Here is a 19,815-nt window from a genome sequence, read left to right as displayed (position 1 = left end):
CTTTTGTAGGACAGATGGTATGTGGTGAGGTGACAGTAGTGGGTTGCAGTGTGTGCTTCCACCCATGTGTGTGTGTGTGTGTGTGTGTGTGTGTGTGTGTGTGTGTGTGTGTGTAAGGGCAGATGATGAACAAGGGGATTTAATGCCTTGTGACCCAGATCTAGCCTGAGCAGTGGTGTGTGTCTAGTGGTTTCCCTGTGAATGTGTGTGTGTGTATAGCTCCATATACAGTCAGTATGTTTGCACACTGTGTTATCTGCTTTTATTGCACAAATCTGCAAACACTCCTGGGTTTCTAGCAGTATAGAAAGTCTGTAAGACAGCAAAGAATAGCAGTGACTATAGGGACATGATGATAGTGTGTGCTGGAGCTACTCCCCCTCCATCACTGTCACCCAGCTGTCCCCCACCTGGACGAGCTGTCACTCTGACGGAGATCCCCCCTCCCTTTTCCCTTCCTCTCCCCCCTCCAGCACCCCCATTACTTCCCTCCGTCCCGCCTGTCCTCCCCACGCTCCTCGCCACAGTCAGTGGATTTGCCGCACACAGGCTTGATACCTGTGACAGCTCTGTCACACATCATACACCCCTGCAATATGTACGCCATCGCTGGCAGAGGAGTCCGAGAATGGGGCCTGAGCACAGCTGGGGTCAGAGCGGAAAGCTTGTTAAGCCTCACTGCCAGGTCCACTGTTGCTGCCGCAGCCTCAGGTTTCCAGCAATTTCCTTCTTTGCTGTCTGCCGTTTCCTCAGACGTCAAGTGTAAAGTGTGGAGACGACAGCGAATGTGCACCTCAGTGTGTCCACGTATGAAGAGGGAGGTGCTGTTGCTGTTGAACAAGAAATACTCTGATCCTCGATATGAAAAAATACTGTGTTACAAGTAAAAGCCTTACAGTCAAATTTTTACTTGAGAATTAACAGTTACATTGGTCAATGTGAAGAGTTGGCTAAAGTAAAAATTGTCAGAAGAGAGAAATTAGCGGAAATAATGAAGAAGGAGAGCAAGAAATAAAACAAGTAAGGACAGGGGGACAGGAAGGAATGAGAAATAAGATAAACCCATCCTTACTTTTTTCTTCCAACCACAATAAGACGGAAGAAGATAAACAAGGAAAGAGGAGAGTCGGGGCAGAATAAGGAGGGAAATAAGTGGAAGAAAGACAGAGAGTACGGAAAGAATGAAAGAAGTACATGGGGAAAAAAGGAAGAATAGGAAGTAACTTTGGAACACACACAGGGGAGTTCTCATCCTTTCAGAAGCAAGAAAGCAAAAGAAGGAAGGGAAGAAATAACAGCAAAGGTAACAAAGGAGAAAATAAGACAACAAGATGAAAGAAAGGAGGACATCAAGGGAAGGAAGAAATAAAAGTAAGACAAGCAAGAAGAAAATACATGGCGGAGTGAGAGATAAGGTAGGATGAGGGAAATCAATAAGGAAAGAAAGAAGGCAATGAAGAGAGGCAAAAATTATATTTTATATTTATCATCTTCAGGAAGGACAGATGGTACAAAGTAAGAAGAGACCAAAAGGGGGAACAAATTACAAAAGGAAGAAGGAAGGAACAATTGAAAGTACAAACAAAGGACAGAAAGAAAGAATGAAGAATAGGAAAAAAAACAAATGAGGAAAAACAGATGGAATGCAGGAGGAAAGTGGACACAAGAAATCAAAGAAGAAAATAAATGGAAAGAGAATAGAAAGCAGAAAAGAACAGCAGGGGGAAAGAAAGAAGAAGGTAGGCAGAATGAAATCAGGGGAAGATATTGTAAGTTTAAGGAAAGGACAAAGGATAGAAGGAAGGAAGGAATGAGGAAAGACTGAGGTGAGCAATGAAGGGATAAAAGGTAGAAAGGAAGAAAAGAGAAAACAGAGAGTACAAAGGAATTAATGAAAAAGGAAATGGGGAAAGAAGGAAGGATAGGAAGTTTGGAACACCCTTTCAGAGGAAAGATGGAGAAAGACAGAAAAGGAAAAAAGGGGGAAAAAAGGAAGGAAAGAAATAACAGGAAAGGTAGAAAAGAACAAAATGAGGAAGCAGAGATGAAAGGACGGAAGAAATGCCATCAAGGAAAGAATGATTGAAGGACAGAAGGAAGAAAGAAAAGTAGGAATGAGAGAATAAGCTAGGATGAGGAAAATCAATGAGGAAATAAGGCAATAATGATATTTTATAAAAAATGGAAGAATAAAGAATAAAGAATTAAGGATAGCAAGGAAAGCAAATTAGGACAAAAAAGAGATGGAAGGAAGGAGGAAAGCAGACGCAAGAAATCAAGGAAGAAAAGAAATGGAAAGTGGGAAGAATAGAAAGTGTGAAAGACAGATGGGACAGAAAAAGAAATAAGAAGGAAATCAGGGCAAGAGACTGAAAGTATAAGGGAAGGACAGAAGGAAAGAAGAAAGAAGGGAGAAAATGAGGGGAGACAGGGGCTAGCAAGGAATGGATTAAAATGGGTAGAAAGGAAGAAAAAAGGAGAAAGACAATAAATAAATCAAGGGAAGAAAATCAGATCTAATGTTGAATGTAAAGTATGCCTACGGGAAAAAAAGTCCCAAACTATACCAATATACTTCCCCTCTGATGTTGTGCAGTTCTTACTTTGATTTGAATTCTCATTTTTGCCATTAATTCACTTGCATCCTCATCAAAGAGGCTCCTTTACACGTGAAAATGCCTACATACATCTATGCAGCAATAATCAAATCATTAGAGATCGCCTCCTCGTCCTTGCGCAAGTATCCCGAAGGTCGGCTTTTATCCGCCGGTATGACTAAGTGACTCCTTCACCCTTTTTAAAAAGCCTGTTTCCCGGGGGCCGTCATGCTCAGAAACATCTACATGTTTCATTTCGGAAAAACTTATTCCTCTCCGTGTGCCCTCATTCCGTCCTCTGCCGAATGCAGATCTGCCATGGCTGGCTAGGTTTCGGGAGCAATTTGGAAAACTAAGAGGGGGCTGACATCCCCACTCAACTCAGCCGCATGACGGGAGGAGGGGTGAGTGTTATGGGGGGCAAAGGCAGAGAAAAGACGGAATATTTTGAAGGGGAACACACCCTATAGGCCTGTTTTTTCCCCTGTATCAGAGAGACCCGTGGGTGCCCATTGGATTCGTCCTCGTTGGCTGTTTAGCAGGAGAGATTCTCCATCAGGCTTGTCAGTCTCCTAACAGCCTGAGTGTGCACCATCACGTGGACAGCCTGCGATGATGAGGCCTTAATGATGTGGGTGTCGGAGCTGCAGCAGCCCTGCCCCAGGCCCGCCGTCATGGATGGGAGTTGGGGAGAGGAGAAGGAAAAGGAAGTAGCCCTGACTCGGACTGACAGTCAGAGTTTGACAACTCGGCTGACATTTATGAAGTGACAAACACTCGGGGAGTCATAAGCCTCGGGATCTCGCCATCACACTCCTCACTGGAATGTGACAAAACAAGTTTGCGGTTTGTTTTTTCAAGGTGATTCGTCCCGGTTTGCGCTCCTTCACACTGATATTGAACCATGGATATTACACATCGTCCCTGCTGTGTTTGAACAGTGCTCATTGAGGTGCATGTACCAAACGCAGTGTGACACAGTGTCGTGTAAAAAGCCCAACAACATGGCATGAAATTTGATTGACTCATGTTCCATCTGCAGAAACAACGCTCAGTCTTTACTAGGGCACCACCAACTATTCCCACTGTGACACTCCTGCTTTCTGCCGCCATGTTCTTACTCAGCTGAGAACACGATCACCTGAATAATCCCATTAATTTGAAATATGTAATGTAATGTAAAATGAGACATCCACTGAGAATCCAAAATATTCTACATTACATTATGTACTAGAACTGGAGAACACTAAAGTGCTTGTTGGGAGTTCAGTCAGTCTTATAATTACAAGATCAGCATCTGATATGTACGAGAAAGATATCTCATGAGATATGAATTCTCTGTTTGGACTGTATATCCTCATAGAGAGCTGCAGTTAGCAGTTAGCATCCTGGTTTCTTCAACAAAAACCCAATGAAATTTTGTATTGGATTTATTTTGGATTATTGCAGAAAATAAGCTCTATGGCGAACAAAGGTTGATGATACATGCTTTATTCACCAACATAATTAAAATATGAACATCACTTTTCTAATTTCTTAAGGCCGTTGCCAGGAGTAAAAAGCCCACGTTAGGCTAACAATCTACACCATGATCTCATGACTTCAATGTCACCAGCACTAAACTTTCAACTTTTAATTAAGTTTGTGTTAACCACAGAAATACATCTCGTAATTATGAGAAAAATACTTCATAATAACAATAGTTTGTAATTACTAGAAACGGTCCTGCAAAAAGTTTGTTTTCTTGTTATTGTGAGATACAGATTTTGCAATCACAAAAGTTGTATTTACAAAAAAGAAGATAATTACACGATATAGTCTCCTGTAAAAAAAATTAAGCTTGTAATCATGTTGCTTTGTCATTTTGTCTCTTTCTTGTAATTATGAGATTACAGATCTCCTACTATACTTCTATAAAAAAAACAGCTGCATAATGATATGGTGATGTCATAATTACGAGTCCAAATTCTGAGAAAATATATATTTTTGTATCTTGCCATGATCTTTTTTCCACATAATTATAATATATGTGTAAAATACAACAACACATAATGTCATAATTATGAGATACCAAAGCATAATTGCAAGTCATATCGTTTCAAAATATCTCACATCACATTTATTGTCATTATACATTTGTCTAACGGCACTAAATCCTAAATGTCTTCTGTGCTCATGCGCTGTTGTTTTGAAGCTCGCCTGTGTCTAATTTTAAAATATGAGTTAGTTGGGGGCGGGGGTATTTTAGTATTTGGGGTCACTATTAGCAGTGCTAGATTGCCAAAGTGGCAGGCAAAAGTGGGCTTCCCCTGGGGCCCCTAACTCTGTGTGTCAGCTTGTTTGTGGTAATTGGATTAATTGCAAATTTGTTTTGGAATTTGCACCACTAAAGATAAGGGTCTCAGGCGAGTCCTGCATTACTACCTGTGTCAAAATTGACTTAGTGTGTACTTATTAAAGTTCCGGTCTATTCAAAAATCAGTTCTTCTACTAGTTCCTTGAGTTGGATGTTTGAGCTTCACTGTGCAGAATGATGTATGTGCAGAGTTTGACACTAGAAGGATGTTTTCACATTCATCTGCTGAAAGTAGAACGTTTCTCTGTGCTCATTGAAAATCAGATTTTAAGGGGCGTGGCCTACAAGCATGATTTGTGACATCACATATAGTTTGGAAGTACGCAACAGTTGTGATGTAGAAATCTGAAGCCACCCTTGCACATACACTGAGAATGGACTTAACAGCGAAGTAGGAGACATATTCTGTCCTATAGAAATGACTTTAAAAGAACTAAATTTACATCTTCACACATTCTGGAATTTTTAATGAGGTAGAAGGAGTAGATTACTTTTTTAATGTGTAAAGTCTTTTGACAGGGTTTCCCAAAAAGACAATGAAAAAGATTCAGCTCATTCAAAACATCAAAAACAACTCATACATTTTGTAGAAGCCACCACAATATGTTATAATTTATTACAAAATGCAGCAGATTGTTATAAAATGTTGGTGTTATTACATAATGAAATGGAAATGAGTTATTACATAATGTCAGGGATCTTTAGCAGATTTTTGTGGACAAAATAAAACCAACAAGGGACATGAGACAGATAATCTGGGAAAAATTCTGATTCCTCTGGCTCGTCCTAGTGCTCCTAATGGAATTTGCAAGAATCCAATGGGCCTGAACGAAGACAACCAATCAGAGCCCAGAAAAATAGCGAGCCGCTTTGGGTTGGCTTGAAAGTAGTTGATTGTTGAGTCTCATTCCCAGGGGCAGTATTTATTTTTCTTGGCTCTCATTAGTTGTTTTCGTAGAGATAGGTAGATTCTTGCAAACGCCATTAGGAGCACTCAGAGGAACCTGATTTTTTTCACAGATTATCCGTCTCATGTACTGCTGGCAAGATGTTGTGAAAGTTTCAGCTATGACAGAAAGTTATTTTTATAAGATTTACCTATTGCAACTTGTGCATAACAATGTAATAAAATATTTACACTTGGAAAAAAAGACACATTTTTTCACTGATTGGCAACTCTTTAGGCAAGTTTCTTCTTTTTCGCCTTTTCAGGCCTCATTTGGCCTTTCTACAATCCAAATCAGAGATGGCATGAGATGAATATCAGAGTGAACAAGCTTTGCAAAATATAGAGTCATGGATTTTTCATTTTGATGCTCCTTCAGTGGGGAGGTGAGTCAGCAGTCAGATAAAACAAATGAACAATGATAAATATAGGCTGTCATTTGGCTGCTTATATTGTTTAAGGAGGAGTAATGGCCAAAAGTGCTTTCATTACATGCACGGTTACAGCTAATGAGACAATTCAAGTTGAATAAAGTCACACACTATATTTACTTACCGCCCAATACCTTGCATGCTGTAACGGCATCTTTCCCCATTTAAAATGCCTGCAGTGTGCACGGCTGCTTGTGCCCGTGAATTGTTTGTGCAGTTCTGCAAGCTGTGCAAATGTCTCCCCATGGATGTCAAATAGATTCTAATTAGCTCTGCAGAATTTAATGAACATACGCCGGTGGATCACTGGGGTAGCGCCCCGGCTGAATGGATGTGTAACCAATCGCACTTTTCCACAGTTGAGAGGGGCTTGCTGCAGTAGAATATCTCTCTGGAGCGTCTCCCCCTTGCATGTTGATGACTTTCACTCAGCAAATTAATCTCAGGAAGCATTTTAGTGAGGGCAATGAGGAGTGAGCAGAAAGCTTCTTTCACTCATTTTTTTATTTTTTTCTGAAATATGTATGTAAATGTTTCTGTTCTCTTTCTTGTCCTTGATTTTCACATTGATTTACCTCAGTGAAACCCATTTTCAGCACTCTAAGTTCAATCAAATGTCTCGGAAACCATTCCACCACCTGCATTACCTTGTGTCTTTAATCACATAGAAATGCATCAAATCCACATCTACCTGCTCATGAATCAACACCTCTGTAGTTGCTCAGTTATTTGGTCACATTAAAAAAAGTTCAGTACAGAGATTCAAATGTAGGATGTATTTAGCTTAGTTTAGCATAAAGACAGCTTAGCATCTGCAGAACTGATACAATACTCCTTCCAACAATTACAGAGCTAATGTTGCAATGTTGTTTATTTATAAAATGTAACAACAAAATCTCAGTCCCACATTTCCCTCTTCAGGGTTTGGGTAAAAACGGCACATTTTCCACAGAATAGCCCTTGATTAAAGGCTTAGATTAAAAGAAATGAATGCTTGCTCAAAAGGAGTAATTATTTCATGAGTATGATGTCACTTCTTAATAGAGACTGTCATCAGTTGTGACCTCAGCTTAGGCCTGTAGACTGTAGAGTAAATTTATAGACACTGCGTCAAAACCAGGGGTTATGGAATTGTGTTTACCTGGTAGGGACTGTCTAATGAAAAGATGTTATAAAGTTGGATTATGGGCAATGTAGGAACCAGAGTTTTTGCATCTTGATCCATATAGGGGCAAAAATGGTCAGGATGGCTTTACAAATTTTGATCTATCTTTGTTAATCTTCCTTCCACAAGTCCAACTCTGTGGCCGGAGTACAGCTTTAAAATGGAGTTTAGAAAGAAAGATTATGCAGCATGGGAGCATAATTTCAAATAAAATGTTAATGGTTTTACAACTGGATTTTGATCTTTTTGGTGTATTTGATAAGATGTAGTTTCAGGGATCCCCGTCTGATAGATTTAGTTATTCCATAACGGTCTACTTTGTAGATTGGCAGATTAGCAGTGAAGAGAGTGAAACCTATAAACAGAATAGTCATTCTTAAACATTGTCTCAGTGTCTCTACCTGATGAAATAACAGTGATATTAAAACTTTTGTAGAACCCCTTTAAGAATCCCAGGGCATCCTCAGACCCCAGGTTGAGAGGAACTGAGGCCTTAAGATGAGGTTAAATGCAAGCTCAGGGATTTTACTGTTCTCTGGTCTTGGGACCTCAGGAAGTTTTCCATTTTACCCAGTTTGCTCATTTTATTTTAGTTTTGGTAGTTCTAATGTATTTCTTTTTTTTCTTACTTAGCGCTCTGATTCCCGGCTGCATGTCTGCATGTTGTAGTGTCCTTGGGCAAGATACTGAACCCCAAATTGCTCCCCAATACTGTGCCATTGGTGTGTGAATGAGCATCAGTTTCTGTTTCTTATGATAATTTGACCTCTGCTATCAGTATGTATGAATGTGTGTGAAAGGGTGAATGTGACATGTAGTGTAAAGCACTTCGAGAGGTCAAAAGAATAGAAAGAGGCTATATAAAAGTAGTCCATTCACGTTACTATTTGTATTACAGCTTTAGTTCATTGTCACATTGAGTTTTTATATAAGATTATATTCTGGATCTATCAGTGGATGTGAGTGTTGAGCAACAACATCTAATCTGGATCTGAGATATCTGTTAGTACCTGATACAAAGGCAGCCCTCATACCACCAGACTGTGATACTGTCCCTACACCCAATTTACAGACACAGAATACATACATAGATCTGTGTATCTGTGCCCAAAGATGGCTCGTCCTAGATCAGCTAATGAACTCACTGTTGTTCTCTTTGATGCTGTGAAACAGATATCTCTCATTGTCAAAGTAAACAACGAGGAGAAGACTTGTGCCCTGTTACTGGGAGACAAGATTTCAAACCCAACCTCATTTTGTTAACCTGCTTCAAAAAAACATCCCCAAATAATTAAGCTAGGTGGTGTGTGTGTGCGACTGGCATTGTATGAATTAGTAAGCAAGAATAATTTACAGGATGGAGGAGATGTGTTGATGAGTCAGTTCAAGCAGGCATTAAAGCTTTCTTTTTGCACTCAGCCTTTGGTTTCAGTCTATAGTTAGCTTCCTGTTTGCTAAGCTTTTAAAACTTGATCAGAGGTGACCTTAAAGAGTGATTTTACTCTTTGTCTGTCACCATCAAAACCCATGGAAAGTCAGTGTATTTGTGACAATCAAGCCGATACAGTTTCACTGCAGTTTTGGCAAATGCCACCAGCTTTCATTGTCACATTAATACAGCTCACAGAGACTAATATAGAGAGCCAATGCAAGAATCTAGATACTATTTAAAACACAGAGGGCATGTCCTCTGTATTGTTTGTAATGTGGGGTTTAATCACCTTAGAGTACATTTTACAGTATGGTGGATTCTATAGGCGGATTCTGATCTAAAGTGTCCTGAGACAACTTCTGTTATGAATTGGCGCTATACAAATAAAATTGAATTGAATTGAATAATTGAATTCTGATTCTGCTCTGGAACAGCCATTTAACCATCATGTTAGGGTTTAAAATGTATAGAAATTATCATTTGTGTTAAAACAAATCTGAACAAAAAGTTTATTCCGGTAAAAAACCTTCGTCAATACTGTTGCTTGGTCAAAGGCCTCCACGGAAGTCGACCCATGGCATCTGTAGATATAAATGACTCATTCTAAGGTAACAATAACATAACACTGGGGGCGGCTGTGGTGCTTTGGCAGAGCGGGTCATCCCCTAATTGTGAGGTTGATGGTTCGATCCCCGGCTCCTCCTACCACATGTTGAAGTATCCTTGATTTCTGCCAATAGATCCTCCAGGCAACCTGAGAGGAGCAACTTACCTTGATATACAATAGAACATATTGGGCATTTAGAATTGGTCAGATCAAATTACCTTTACATAAACTGCTTTTTGTTTAAGCTTTTGTTGCTGATGTTATTTAATCAAAGGCCCCATGCCAAGTTTACTATTAAGCACTTTATTCAAAATGTTAAAAGTACCATATTTTAAAGACATAATCAAAATTCATTTAAGTAATCATTGACAATTTAACTATAATCCAGTTAAACAATTTTTTAAATGTAATCTGGGCTGATAATAGTTGTTGTTAACAATCTAATTATGTAATGCCGATTACATGTAACCAGTTACTACCAAGCAGCAACCAAATCATGCCAGCATGGACGTAACACAAATTGCAGTTCCTTGAATAGCCACTTGAGGCTGGCTACAGAAGGTCCACTCTCCATAAGGCCCCATATTGAAATACCCAACTTTACAGCAGAAATAAACATGTTTACAGCCAAATGGTTTAGGTCTCTATAGCTAAATTCCCTATTCATGACAACTGTATTGTAGCCACTGCATTATTACAAATTACAGTGAATATGCAGAGATCACTGTGTTTTCACCTCCCAGCCTTCATCTTTGTTTTGTCTCATCACTACCACCAGAAGTAAGTAACAGTGCAAGGTAATGGAAAAAGTTAAAATAGTCCCATTAAACTTGTAATTAACTGTGTAATAAAGTCACAGCAAGACAAAACTGCAGAGCACGTGTTGTTGAACATGATTGATGACATTAGTGGAGGCTGCACTGTGTCTCCGTGAGCTCTTTTTAATGGATTTTTGGGACATGAGGAGAACCTGCTGTAGTAGTGTTTGAGCGGCCAATACATTCCAGGTTTTTTCACAAGCGTTAATGATGATGAAAAAAATGACATCGGTGTCATCCTCTAAATTACCCTCAAATACGTCTAGTCTGTGGAGACAGGACGTAGCCTAGCCAACCACAGCTAATCTGCAGCTTAAGTGGAAAAAAAAGAGAAGTTGTGGAGGAATGTCCACATTTGTCTTTTGCAGTCATTATCATAATGTCGTTCTTTGTGTGACTCATTGCTCCGCTGTCATCCAAAATCTGCCACAGGATATGACCCTCAAATGCACCAGCGTGGGCTGACACCGCTTTGACAGCTGTGGTGTGTTTGTTTCATTGCTGCACTGTCAGTTAGGGCAGGTTATGTTTAACACCAGGCGAGCCCCATGTGGGCTTTAATACTTCAGCCTAATGACACACATCAGTTGGCGAGAAATTGGCCGACTTTGATTGTCTTCCCTTCACCTTTGCCGTTCCTGTGATCGTGCTTGAAGTCGGTCTAGACCTGAGCCTGGTGGACGACTTCATATCTAACAGACAGAGGTTTGAGTGTGGCTGCGGCTGAGCTGGACTGACCTTGCTGAGCTTATCCTAAACCATTCCCTTCCCATCATTCCCTTTGATAATTAACATTTCATCCGGGAGCCGCGGGAGAGATTATCTTCTGGACAGAGAGCACAATTAAGTACTATTACTGTCATGTTGTCAGTGTGCTCTGCCTCTCTTCATACGATGATAAAGGACCTTTACTTTTTTCTTTTCTTCTCTATTAGATTTATAGATGATGTAAAAATGTGCTGCTCCTGGTTTCACTTTATTTTTTATGATCACTAACATAAGAAAGGCAAGACTTTTGGCTGCTCCATTTACAATTAATATGCCACTGCCTGTGAGTGTGGTCTCGCAGGATGTTTGTTTTCGTGTTTCACACTGATCTCAATGATCCGGATCCTGCAGCTAATTTAAGAATGTCACTGGAAATGAATTGCAGACAGCCCGTTTACACTTAGCCACTTTACATGTCTGAGGCAAGATCAGGTTGATTTCCAATATCAAAAGTATAAATGCAGCCAAGAGGCATTAGAGATGGGTTGAAATCCACCATGAAAGGTTGTTTGAGACACATTCTAGCCAGATGTTTAAAAGATGTTAGAGGATACTTATCTCCAAGATCCAAGTGAAACTATGTCAGTGAGCAGTCATGTGGAAGTAGCCTCTACAGCTGGGGTCATCAACTACATTTGTCCAAGGGCAAAATTTATTTTTTTTAGACCTAGTAAGCCTATTTTTGTTTAATAAAATCAAGGTTTTTGTTAGCCTATATAAGAGTAACAGACTAAATAACATGCAAAATACATCCAACTAGACACTTGACTAGAAAATGCTCCCAATCCTCCACCAAGGAGTTCACTGAGGGTTAAAATCTGTAATTCTGGAAATGTATTTGCAGGATGCAGTCCTGTTTGCTATATTAAGCAACTTTAACCAGTTTTGATACTATCATGCAGTTGCGCTGTTGTGCATGTGACACATGTTTAACATCTTTATAAGACCCATGCAAAATGCACGAGATAGCTGAGTATAGTAAATGAGTATGATTTGTGATGTGGTTAGCAGAGACGAATATTAGAGATGCACCAGTTCAAAATGTCTGCCAATACTGATTTCCAGGCCTACACCAGTACTCTCTTTTGCTCATTTCAAAATCTGTATTCCTAACTATGTGGAACTCATTGGAATTATCATCAAATGAGGAAAGGACTGTTGTGGGGCTGTAACAGCCATAAGTGAATACATACATGTAGAAACATGGCCGTTGAACATGGTGGACCAGTAGAGGACCCACTTAAACACAATTCTTATTTTGTAGTGATAATACACTAATGATAACCTACCTACGAATATTATTTTCCATTTCTGCAAATAGATCCTCCTAAATGTTACACATTCAAGCTTTAATGCATTACCATCCATTGGATTTGACTGGTGTATCCCTAATCCCAAATCTGTGGCTAAGTGGAAACAAAAGTGTACACGAGACTTAAAATGACAGGAGTAAATCAGGCAATCAAGCTTCATGCAAAGATATGATAAGATTTATGTCAAACAGTTCTTGCACGTGACCACAAATCTCCTTACTACATTAACTGCATGTTATATTGTATTTGATGTTGCAATATTACACTATTAAACACCAAATGCAACTAAACTGACATCAAGAAAATGACAGAGCCCACATCTTGATTTGCTTTTTGCAAAAAGGAGGAGATAAAATTAGACATTTCTCCTTGTTTTCAGCATGAGTGATATAATGAAATTAAACACATGCATTGACTCATATTGCTCTCTGGCCTGTGAACATTTTGTGCTAAAAGCTCAAGCACTTGGCATTCTGCCGGGTCACCGTCTGTCCACAGAGCTGCAGTGCCATTTCACTCCATGTCATTTGTGTCACTCACGCTGCTCGGCTGTCATCTGATGCTGCTACTTTTTAACATTAAACTGTGTACAATAACATGCTGTGGCATTTAGATAACACTCTGATGGTATTTTCGGGACATGGGGAAAAATTCATTTTAAATTTCAACTCAGATGTTTTGTGCAGATTAAGTCAGCTCAGCTTCACCAAATGCAACTGACTGTGCTCATATCTGGCTCTGCAAACACATTTCTGTTGTCAGGTGAAAATCTCTTGTCTCTCCAAAATGCCAACATTCCGTTCTCTGTTATACTTTTCATAATATTAGAATCTCTTCCAATGTTTTGATTTTAACTTTGTTTAAACTAGCACAGGACAGACTTTCCTCCATATCATCAATTCTGCTTTTCACTTCCTGTCGTCCATCTCAATTTCACGCATTATCAGAATCACGTGACTGCACGCAAGCTAGTATGTTCACGTTGTTTCCAATGAATGAAGTTACACATTTATGAAGCCCACTGAAGTTACAGGGAGGTAGTCAGGCTAGATGGTGAGTACTGTGTGTGCTATGGCTACTAAAGCACCTAAGTTAAGGAGAGATTATGGTTTCAGTTTATTGTTAATAAAGTAAACATATTCTGTTTACTTTTCAATTGTTTTTCTTTTTTTTTTTTTAACTTGAAAAAAGTTTGACTGAGGTCTAATAAAACAGCTTGTTTTTATTAGACCTGAAATTCCCAAATCAAACAAACATTTTTATGTTTTCAGTCACTGCTCCACTTACAATAGCTAAAAATCTATCAGTGCTGTCACTCATTAGACCTCCTGCCTAAGTGCTGTTCAAACCTTGTCGTTGTGGGCACTCTGTGCTTTGTCATGACTGACCTACATTAGGCTGGCCCCTGTCAGGGCAGCATTAATACAAACAGGAGAGGGGAGGGATTAATGCGCTCCCCCAAGAGCAGTGGGAGTGCTGCTGACAATGAAGTGTTTCCTCTGTTTCCTCAGTTCCTCAGTGGTATTCTCCATCTGTTATTCACCAAAAATATAATATATCTTGGTTTTCAAGGTGTCAGTCTTTTTGTTCCAGATATGCATGTTATAGGCTAAATTAATCATCCTATATTATTAACAAACAGCAATTTATATAACACAATTACATAATATTAACTTAATGTTGCTCAGATAAACATCTGAAAAATCTTCTGTTGAAAGAAGTGTACCAGGATGTATTTGATGTTTTTTGCTTGGAGAAAAAGCACTAGGTAGCATTAGCATGATCACATAAACATACTGTGACAGCAGTGGTTGAATGACAGGTAAAATACAGCATTGTTACAGGACTGACTGCTTAGTTATATCAAGTAAACAAACCTGGAGAACATTTCAATTCAATTCAATTCAATTCAATTCAATTTAATTTGTATAGCGCCAATTCATAACAGAAGTTATCTCAGGACACTTTTCAAATAGAGCAGGTCTAGACTGTACTTCTTATAAAATTATTTACAGAGACCCAACAGTTCCCAGCACTTGGCGACGGCAGCAAGGAAAAACTTCCTTCTAAGAGGCAGAAACCTTGGACAGACTAGGTGGGTGGCCGTAAAGAGATAAAGACAGAAGGATAGAGACAGACACAACAGCAACAACAGTAGCAACAACTACACTAATAGAAGTGACTGATGGTGATAATGATAATGACAAACATGAAGAAGATGATGACAATGATGACAACAGCCACAACGATGCGGGACGATGAGCAACAAAGAGTTATTATAGTAACTGTAAAAATAATAATAATAATAATAACAATGATATCAGTAATATTAGCAGTGGGAGTCAAGCAGGACCATGGCAGGAAGCACCACCAGGATCCATGAGAACCTGTGAGACAAGAAAGCACAAGAACTCAAAGAACTCACAAGAATGTGTGCAGAAAGAGAGGGAAAGGAATAGAGGAACTCAGTGCATCATTGGAAATCCCCCGGCAGTCTATATAGGCCTATAGCAGCATAACAAAGGGATGGTTCAGGACTCACCTGAGCCAGCCCTTAACTATAAGCTATATCAAAGGGGAACGTCTTAAGCCTACTTCTAAATGTGGAGAGGGTGTCTGCCTCCTAAACCCAAACTGGAAGCTGCAGTTTGGGGGTACCACAGGGAAGTGTACTTGGGTCACTGTTGTAATGTTTATAACATGAATGACCTAAACTAATTCATTAAGTACCACATAGTATTATTTATTTGTTTAAGTTTTTAAGAAAGACCCAGTCGTTGCTTTGGTCATTATAAAACAAATTTATAAAAAATGTGTTGATTTCAGGAAGAATTTCCTTGAAACTGTTAAAATTTGTTTTCCATATTTGTTCATATTGTACACTTGCCTGTGATGTACTACTACAAAGAGAAATGTATTTATTTATTTAACGCTGCACCTGCTTTACACTGACTTTGAGACTCTCTGGGTATAAATAGTACCAAATTACATATTTTTCAGGCCCTTTCCAAGGAACAAAAAATCTGTCCCTTTCTACTGTTGGAACCATGAAATGAATAGGGTTCAGTTTGTGACCAAAAAGACGTCATTCCTCACTGTTTCCCAAAGAGAAAAAAATATTATTATTATGTTACATTAACCAAGCACTTATCTGCCAAGTGAAACTGTGAAACATGACACCATTTGTTTGAATTTTGTGTTAGCAATCCAGTTGAAAGGATAAACAGCATTTTCATCATATAACTCAGCCTGCAGAGTATTTTCAAATGTGTACCATTAGAGTGTTTTTCCATTTCAGTATTGACAGCTCTCCTCTGGCTCTAATTTCACTAGTGACTCTCTGATAGACACAGTGGGGGTAAAATGTCCACTCCATTTCTGCGAAGCCTAACTTTAAGCTATATTTCATTCTTTTCCCTGCTTATATTTAAAATGCTGTCAGTTATTTTAAATCATGAACTTGTCAGAGGAATAAATGGCCATCAAAGCGCCAGCATGAGCCATGCTGCGTTTGCCAACCATTTTTCACACCTTCTTTTTTCAGGATGTAAACAAGGTTTTTATGGCTTTTTATCTAGAAATACCAGCCTGATACCAGAGGCTGTGAGGCATTATACTAGATGACCTACCCTATCCATTTGTACCAACTGTGTCATGCTAGCATGTCGGGAAGGTGGCCATTTTCAAAGGGATCCCATGACCTCTGACCTCAAGATATCTGAATAAAAATTGGTTCTGTGGGTACCCACAAATCCTCCCTTTGCAGTGAAGCCCACTTTATGCTAATCCTATGCAGTTTGGAGCAAAAACCATGCAGTTATTTTACACATGGTGTAAATGTGTAATTTTTTTCCTTGTGTATTTGAATATTTCTGCCTACTGGGGTCCCTAAACACTATTCGAATTGCATAAACTGGAAAGCTGTGACTCAGACTTCATGCCACCACTGCATAAATCCCCCACTTGTGCCAGCCTTGTCAAAAAAGTCTGGTTGGGTGTCTGGAATTAGAATTTTTATGCCACACTATCTGTGGAATAAAGCATGGGGCCTTATTTCATTTTTAATTATTAAAAATAATTAAATAGAATCATAACATTCAAAAGTGACAATATATTTATTACTGGGTAGATGAGTGATCCTGCTGACAGCTCTGCATTGTAGTTGTTCGCATCATTAGTGTTTTTATCAAAAAAACATATCTGTGTTACTTACCGTTTTACACTTAGAGTTCTTTTTTAGGTTGAGTTCTGATAGTTGTTTTTCAGATGTTGTCCGTAATGTATCTCTAGGCGGTTGGCTTAGTTATGTATGCAGTCTATTTTCAGGACATAGAGCTTTGAAATAAAGCTTTGACTAATCTTCACACATCCTGGGGAGCTCCTGGTAGGCATGCTTCTCTCTTCGGCTCCTTTGTGGTGAGGGACGACGGGAGAGAAAAGGGGGGGAGGAGGGGAGGAGTGGAGAGAGAAGTGGCAGGGCCTGTGGTCATCCTACAGGGTGTGTGAGGTTGCCAGAGGCCTTGTAATCCTCCCCCACCCCTGCCCTCCTCCCCCCCTCTATCATCCCCTCCACCTCACCATGACAAACCGGATCTGCTCTCTATCAAAGAGCCACAGGCTACCTCTCCTCTTTTTCCTCCTTTCTTACCCAGCGGTCCTCATCCCATTTGTCATTTACCCTGCCTCGGTCTTGGTCAGCTCGCAGGGACAGGCTGTTGCTGCCAGTCTTGGCTGCCGAGCTCATAGGTCTGGCAAGGAGGAGCCACCAGTTTCCCCAGTGGCAGCATTTAGAAAGCCACTTAATGGATTTAGGCGCATTTGCTAATTTGTCAACAAGTTTCGGATGTGGAGCTCCCTGCCAGGCTGGTTGGTCTGGCACTTGACTGGAAGGGATCTCTATTGGCCAACCATTTCTGGAACCATGGGTGAAATCAAATTCAAAGGCCTTTTCACTCAACTGTTTGTGTGTTGGCACTTGAAACAGTAGAATTCAATGCTGAAAGGCTTACAAACAGGCTCATGCGCTAACTAATTATTATTTTAATGGAGAATGATTCAGAGGATTTTCAATTAGAAAAGAAGACAGTTATGGGAGATACAGTAAATAATCTTTTTTTTTTGCGTCAAAGATGATCAAATATACCTACACTTGCCTCATTTGCACATTTCCTGCCTCCCAAGAGCCTAACATCCTGTTTACACAAGAGGCGTAGGATGAGCAGCACATTAGAATAGCAGCAGCAGTTTCAGTGCTTAAGGTCCATTATACAATCACAGTAGTTACGTGTGTAAAAATGAAAAAATAGACTTGAAGCTTAAAAATAATCTTCATAACACATTAAGCAAAGCACAAGCCATTACTCATCCTGTGTAGACAGCTGGATCGATTAAAATAGAAGCACATTTGTTCCATCAGGTGTGTGTGAGACTGACAACTGAAAAATGCAGCTGTAACGTCTTGACACTGTAAAGCTTGCAGCCGTTGTTTGTGTTGAGCAGGTAATTTACATAAATAGCTTTATAGCGTTACTTTCTCACGTTCAAGTAGTTCATTTCTTTTTTTTGTCATAAGATTTTAATTTAGTCAAAATTTGGGGTAGACTGAATCAGTGCCTGAATTAGACCAAAATTTCAATTCAATTCAATTCAATTCAATTTTATTTGTATAGCGCCAATTCATAACAGAAGTTATCTCAGGACACTTTTCAAATAGAGCAGGTCTAGACCGAACTCTTTAAAACATTAATTACAGAGACCCAACAGTACCACCATGAGCAAGCACTTGGCGACAAGGGCAAGGAAAAACTGCCTGTTAAAAGGCAGAAACCTAGGACAAATCTCCGGCTCTAGGTGGGTGGTCGCCTTGCCCTTGTCGCCAAGTGCTTGCTCATGGTGGTACTGTTGGGTCTCTGTAATTAATGTTAAAGAGTTCGGTCTAGACCGGCTCTATTTGAAAAGTGTCCTGAGATAACTTCTGTTATGAATTGGCGCTATACAAATAACATTGAATTGAATTGAATTGAATTTGATGCTCAAGTCTCTGTAAAAGAATATTATGGTCAATGGTGTCAAATGCAGCACTAAGATCTAATAATACAAGTACAGAGACAAAAGATTCCACAAACCTTTTTTACAACCCTAACCATCTGACTCCTCATGCCTAAACCTAACCAACCAAACTAAGGCAATAAATAGCCAATCAGAAGCAGAGTAAGGCAGGTTTTTGCAGAATTGAAAACAAATGGGGTTTAGAGGTGTTTAGTAGAGACTTACCATTAAGTGGCGATATGCAATAAGTAATAACGGTACTCATGTGGATACAACTCAATACTGGTGAGTTTAGTTACCCATTTCAGGCACTGTATGACACATCACTATTCATGCCTAAACCTAACCAACCAAATCAACAATGAAGGCAACAAGCACTAGTCAGTCAGAGGCAGGGTATTGGAAGAATGCTGTTCGGAAAAAAGGTTTTTTGTTAGACAGTTGTTTAAGGGTGCGTACCTAGACTTGTCTGGAGGTGGCAGTACGTGATAAGAAGTAAGGGTACTCATGTGGACAAAAATCCAATGTGCCAACTCAGTCCTGGTGAACACTGACCCATTTCAGGCACTGAATATGAATATATAAACAGACATTCCCTCATGCAATTATCAGACCCTGTGTGCCTCTATAATACTGATACATACATATCTGGCTTTCCAAGAAGAGCACTTTTTGCCTCTCCAATCCAAAATGTTGCTCCAATGTCCACTGGAGCTTAATTTTGTTATCACAGTCTATACAACAGCCTGCATAAAATGTTTCTCAAACTACAGTTGTGTTAGATAAATAGCAACTTGAATTTTAAAAAAAGCTAGCTACGGAGTAAAAGTCAGTTAAACGATAAGGTTGCTGTTATTAAAATGTTTCTAATTGTGAACAAATCCCATGAGAAGACCGACAAGTTACGAGTCCCTACCATGTCTGTGGCTCTCAGCTCCAAGCCCATTTATTTCCAAGTGAGGATAGTTTCCCCCCTACGGAAGTCTTTTTAAAAAATGCTCACAAATGTATAGTTTCATTTCCTAAAACTGCTCACTGTAGATTTTAACAAATATTGCTTATACAGAAAGAAATAGTGTATTTTTGGGGACTGTTTTCAGCGGCGGAATAATTAAGTATTTCTGGCAGCAGGATGGTGTATGTTGGATTGAGTCACAAACTGTATTATGGGTGTTCATAGTAATGAAAGAACATGTCACTCAGTGTAACAGTTTGTCTCACTGATGTGTTTTTAATAGTTTTTTTGAGAAACAATGGAGCTCAGAAGAAGACGATATATTAGGCTTACACAAGCAATACTTGTTAACATGGCATTCAGCTTTTCAAGCGGGCTT

At 39.4% G+C, this 19,815-nt stretch overlaps 1 protein-coding gene across 2 annotated transcripts in view; it reads left to right on the top strand.

The window, feature by feature from the left end:
* The window catches only part of nlgn4xa (neuroligin 4 X-linked a), a 104,808-nt gene that overhangs the window by 67,556 nt on the left and 17,437 nt on the right, over positions 1–19,815 (top strand). The window lies entirely within an intron of this gene.

Source organism: Dicentrarchus labrax, unplaced genomic scaffold (genome assembly GCF_905237075.1).
Source record: "Dicentrarchus labrax unplaced genomic scaffold, dlabrax2021, whole genome shotgun sequence".
Taxonomy (NCBI): Eukaryota; Metazoa; Chordata; class Actinopteri; family Moronidae; genus Dicentrarchus; species Dicentrarchus labrax.
This window is presented reverse-complemented; position numbering and strand designations above follow the sequence as displayed.